We start from the raw sequence: 5,898 nt of genomic DNA, 5'->3' as shown, positions 1-5,898 counted from the left end.
AGTCCATATCTCATATGGAGTCTTTTGAACCAATTTAGTTGGAACTTGTTAGTCGCTAAACACGCGTTAATAATACACGCAAGTATACGTGTTCGCAAGTAATATAGAATTATTTCTAGTTCATTCTCATAGAGACTGACTTTGGTTCACTAATTAATTTATGCACTTATACAACAATGATATGGCTATTATTCAATGCTAAGAAAAATAACAAATTGGGTTTTTGATTATAACTAAGAATTAAACTAATAATTATATCTAAGAGAATAAGAATGGTTGAATTAATATATATGACAAACATGGGATCTAACTTCATTAAATACTTCATTCAATAGCTTTATTGTCCTTAACCTTAGCATGTTATGGTGATGACACTAATCAGATAACATGAAACTAATAAACACCAACTTTCATTGCACGAATACCATACTACCAGACATCCATAAAATAAATAGAAGCTGAATAGACAATAATTATATTAAGACCCTATATGTCTATAGAAGTTGACAACATAAAGGTTTAAAGCACAAGTTATATATCATGATTACATAGGGAAAGTAAGATGGTTAATATTACCTACGAATCATGCATAACAATAACACATGAACCTATGCTAGCATGGCAAGTTCTAAATCCTTAAATTCACTATCGCTTCATTAAAGATTAACACGCTATCTTATAAGTTCGCGACGCTCATAAGACGAATAAGCACAACCAATACTCTAGCTCCACCGACCAACTGGAAAGGCAACATTCCCAACGGAGTCTTGTATGCTATTCTATAAGCCTAAATAGTTTCATTAAGCTTCAAAGACCAGTCTTTCCTCGATGGACACACAACTTTCTCCAAAATACGCTTGATCTCTCTGTTAGACACCTCAGCTTGACCATTTGTCTGAGGATGATAAGCCGTAGCAATGCGATAATTCACATTATACCTTTGCATCATAGCGGTGAACTTGTGGTTGCAAAAATGCGACCCCTCATCACTGATTATGACTCTTGGAGTTCCAAACCATGTGAATATCTGCTTGTGAAGAAAATTAAGCACCACTTTTGCTTCGTTCGTTGGCAACGCCTTAACTTCAGCCCATTTCAACACATAATCAACCGCCAACAAGATATACTGATTGTTACAAGATGAGACAAATGGTCCCATAAAGTCAATTCCCCAAACATCAAAGACTTCAACATCGAGAAGCACATTAAGAGGCATCTCATCCCTTTTAGATATATTACCCACACGTTGACATCGATCATATTTCAAAACAAACTGATGAGCATCTTTAAACAAGGTTGGCTAAAAGAAACCTGCTTGAAGAATACGAGTTGTTGTCTTTTCTCCACCATAATGTCCTCCATAAGCCGTTGAGTGGCAATCTCGCAAGATCCCCCCGTTTCACTATACGGAATACATCTCCTGATGATTTGGTCAGCTCCTTGTCGAAAACGAAACGGCTCATCCCACATATACCACTTTACTTCATGCGGAAACTTCTTCCTTTGAGCGTATGATAAGTCAGGAGGCATGACATTGCTCACAAGGTAGTTCACAATATCTACAAACCACGGTTCTTCCTCTTGTACTCCAAACAACTGCTCATCGGGAAAAGACTCATTTATCAATGTATTGTCCAGTGAAGTAGCATTAGGGTTCTCTAAATGCGAAAGATGATCAGCGACTTGATTCTCAGTCCCTTTTATGTCCTTGATCTCTAACTCAAACTCCTGAATTAAAAGAACCCATCAAATCAACCTTGGCTTCGAGTCGTTCTTCGGGACGAGATAACGAATTACAGAGTGATCAGTGAAAACTATCACCTTCATCCCAAGTAGATAAGATCGAAACTTCTCAAAACCATAGACGATAGCCAAGAGTTTTTTCTCAGTAGTGGTGTAATTAAGTTGATCACCATTCAGAGTCTTACTAGCATAGTAGACTACATGAAATATGTTGTTCTTTCTCTGCCCAAGAACTGCTCCAACTACATAGTCACTTGCATCACACATCATCTCAAAAGGTTCATTCCAGTCAGGTGCAGTTATGACAGGTTCCGAGATTGAACTCTTCTTTAATGTCTCAAAAGCGGAAAGACACTCATCATCAAACTTGAAAGGGACATCTTTCTCTAGCAACTACACAATGGCTTCAAAATCTTAAAGGATGAATTGCCTATAGAAACCCGCATGACCAAGAAAAATGTGAATTCCCTTAACAGAAATTGGTGGAGGAAGATTTTCAATGACCCCCACCTTAGCTTTGTCCATCTCAAGACCCTTACTAGAAACCTTGTGCCCAAGAATAATGCCCTATCGCACCATAAAGTAACATTTCTCCCAATTAAGAACCAAGTTGGTCTCAACACACCTCTTGAAAACATGTCCAAGATTCTGCAAGCATTCGTCAAAAGAATCGCCAAATACAGAGTAGTCTTCCAAGAACACCTCCACATTCTGGCCAATCATATCAGAAAAGATGGCCATCATACATCTCTGAAATATGGCTGGTGTACCACACAGACCAAAAGAAACTCGTCTGAAGGCCAAAGTACCAAAGAGACAAGTGAAGGTAGTCTTCTCCTGATATTCTGGAGCGATACAAATCTGATTGTAACCCGAATAACCATCCAGAAGACAGTAATACTAGTGACCAGCCACTCGGTCAAGCATCTGATCAATGAAAGGCAGAGGGAAGTGATCCATCCTATTGGCCTTGTTCAGCTTCCTGTAGTCTATACAAACTCTCCATCCCGTGACTGTTTGAGTAGGAATGAGCTCATTCTTCCCATTAGCAATAACTATGATACCTCCCTTCTTTGGTACACACTGAACTGGACTCACCCAAGAACTGTAAAAAATGGGATAAATAATCCCTGCATCCAGCCACTTAAGAATTTCTTTCTTCACTACTTCCTTCAAGATCGGATTAAGTCTTCTTTGCTGCTCAACCGTATGCTTGCTACCTTCCTCTAGCGGAATTTTATGCATGCAATAAGAATGGCTGATTCCCTTAATATCTACTATAGTCCATCCAATTGCCGATTTGAACTCTCTTAGAATCCTCAAAAGCTTCTCCTCGTCGCTACTTGAAAGGTCAGATGCAATAATAACAGGCAAAGTAGATGCATCACCTAAAAATTCATACCTCAAATGTTCAGGTAAAGGCTTAAGCTCAAGAGTAGGAGCTTCCTCAATAGATGGTTTGAGGTGTTTAGGAGCTTTGTTCAATTCCTCCATTCTAAGAGCTTCAAAAGGCATATCAATCTTCCTCTTCCATGGAGAAGCATTTAGATATTACAATTACTCCACTCCTTCATCATCTTCACTATCTGAATTCCCCAATAAGGCCTTCTCTAAGGCATCAGACCTTAGCAATTGATCAAGTTCTGAAGTAACTACAGAATCGACCAACTCTACTTTTAAGCCTCCTTATTTTCTGTAGGAAATTTCATAGCATTGAACACATTAAAAGTTACATCCTGATCCAACACTCGCATTGTAAGATCACCCTTCTACACATCTATCAAGGTTCGGCCAGTTGCCAAGAAAGGTCTTCCCAAAATTATGGGAATCTTCTTATCCTCCTCGAAATTAAGAATTACGAAATCAGCAGGGAAGATGAGTTTATCAACCTTGACCAAGACATCCTCCACAATACCTTGCAGATATGTAATAGAACGGTCGACCAACTGCAAAGTCATATAGTTGGTTTTGGATCAGGCAGATTCAACTTCTTGAAGATTGACAAAGGCATCAGATTGATGCTAGCTCCCAAGTCACATAAGCATCTGTCAAAAGACACTTTTCCAATAGTGCATGGAATAGTGAAGCTTCCTGGATCTTTAACCTTCGGAGGCAACTTCTGTTGCAGCAAAGCACTGCATTCTTCCGTGAGAGTGACAGTCTCTAAATCATCTAGCTTCACTTTCCGAGAGAGAATACCTTTCATAAACTTTGCGTAACTATGCATCTACTCAAGAGCCTCATCAAAAGTTATGTTGATATGAAGTTTCTTAAACACCTCTAGAAACTTCTCAAATTGCTTATCCAGCTTTTTCTTCTACAGCCGCTTAGGAAAAGGCAGTGGAGGATAAATCTGTTTCTCTCCTGTATTACCTCAGAAGGAGTGTGCTCAACAGTTCTCTTCCTTGGTTCCACTTCTGCTTCATGCTGCTCTACTTCTTCTTCAGCCCCAGCTTCTTCATTCGAAATTTGAGTTTGTTCGGGATTCACAACCTTTCCAGACCTCAAAGTGATTTCCTTTACCTGCTCCTTAGCTTCCCTCTTCCCTAGCACTTCAGTTTCACTAGGTAATGTACCAGGTTGATGATTTAGCAAGGCATTGGCAATTTGTCCAATTTGATTTTCCAAGGTCTTGATAGAAATAGCTTGACTCATGCACATAAGATTCAACTCCTCTAATTCGGATTTTTCATTAGCTTGTTACAGCTAAAGTTACCGCCTTGGTTTTCATTAGCAACCATCAGTTCAATCAATTCATAAGCTTCATTGTAGCTTTTAGCCCACAAGGCTCCTCCTAACACTACATCGAGCATGGGTCTAGAAGTAGCATCCAATCCATTGTAGAAACAGTTTATAATCATCCAATCAGGCATGCCATGGTGTGGGCACTTTCTTAGCATCTCCTTATATCGATCCCAAGCCTCACACAGAGATTCTCTAGTTTGTTGAGCAAACTGAGTAAGAGCATTTCTGATTACAGCATTCTTCGCCATAGGAAAGGATTTAGTGAGAAACTTTTGAGCAAGATCCTCCCATGTGGTGATAGACCCTGGTGGTAGAGAATATAACTAGCACTTCTCTTTATCCCTCAGAGAGAATCGGAATAGTCGCAGTGTGATAGCATCTTCAGTCACACCATTGAACTTGAAAGTGTTGCAGATATCGATGAAATCCCTGCTGTGCATGTTGGGATCTTCAGTAGGAGAACCCCCAAACTGAACTGAGTTCTGTATCATCTGAATCGTGCTTGAGTTGATCTCAAAAGCGTTAGCCAAGATGGCTGGCCTGATGATGCTTGATTGAATATCATTGATCTTAGGCTGAGAATAGTCCATCAAAGCCTTAGGAAATTCTGCTTGATCTCCCATCACTACTAAAGCTGGTTCCTCGATTTTTTCTTCTTCTTCTCCTACCTTCTCTTCGTCCTCAAAAACTTCCATTCGACCCACTACAACTTCTTCCTCGGCTTTATCCAGAGTTCTCTTACGAGACCGCGAACGCGTATACATACACGCTCGTTAGGGTACCTGAAATAAGACAAGAAAACAGATATGTAACAATGTCTGAGTCAATGAACTTTAACGATCACTGATGACATACACATAAACAAAAAAGTAACACTGCAGTACCCAGCAGCGGCACCAAAAATTGTTAGTCGCTAAACACGCGCTAATATTACACGCAAGTATACACGTTCGCAAGTAATATAGAATTATCTCTAGTTCGTTCCCACAGAGGCCGACTTTGGTTAACTAATTAATTTATGCACTTATGCAACAATGATATGACTATTATTCAATGCTAAGACGAATAACAAATTGGGTTTTTGATTATACCTAAGAATTAAACTAACAATTATAACTAAGAGAATGAGAATGGTTGAATTAATATATATGACAAACATGGGATTCTAACTTCATTAAATACTTCATTCAATAGCTTTATTGTTCTTAACCTTAGCATGTAATGGTGATGACACTAATCAGATAACACGAAACTGATAAATGCCAACTTTCATTGCACGAATACCATACTACCAGACATCCACAAAATAGATAGAAGCTGAATAGACACCAATTATATTGAGACCCTATATGTCTATAGAATTTGACAACATAAAGTTTTAAAGCACAAGTTATCTATCGTGATTACATA

At 38.9% G+C, this 5,898-nt stretch overlaps 1 non-coding gene across 1 annotated transcript; it reads left to right on the top strand.

Moving 5' to 3' along the window:
• Positions 1 to 4,614: 4,614 nt before the first annotated feature.
• LOC141663035 (small nucleolar RNA R71) lies at positions 4,615 to 4,721 on the top strand. Its single transcript, XR_012551126.1, has one exon. It is a non-coding gene; the product is annotated as a small nucleolar RNA R71 (small nucleolar RNA).
• Positions 4,722 to 5,898: the final 1,177 nt, after the last annotated feature.

The sequence above is a fragment of the Apium graveolens genome, chromosome 5 (genome assembly GCF_009905375.1).
Source record: "Apium graveolens cultivar Ventura chromosome 5, ASM990537v1, whole genome shotgun sequence".
In the NCBI taxonomy this organism is placed as follows: domain Eukaryota; kingdom Viridiplantae; phylum Streptophyta; class Magnoliopsida; order Apiales; family Apiaceae; genus Apium; species Apium graveolens.
Note: the sequence above shows the minus strand (reverse complement) of the source record. Positions and strands in the feature narration are given on the sequence as shown.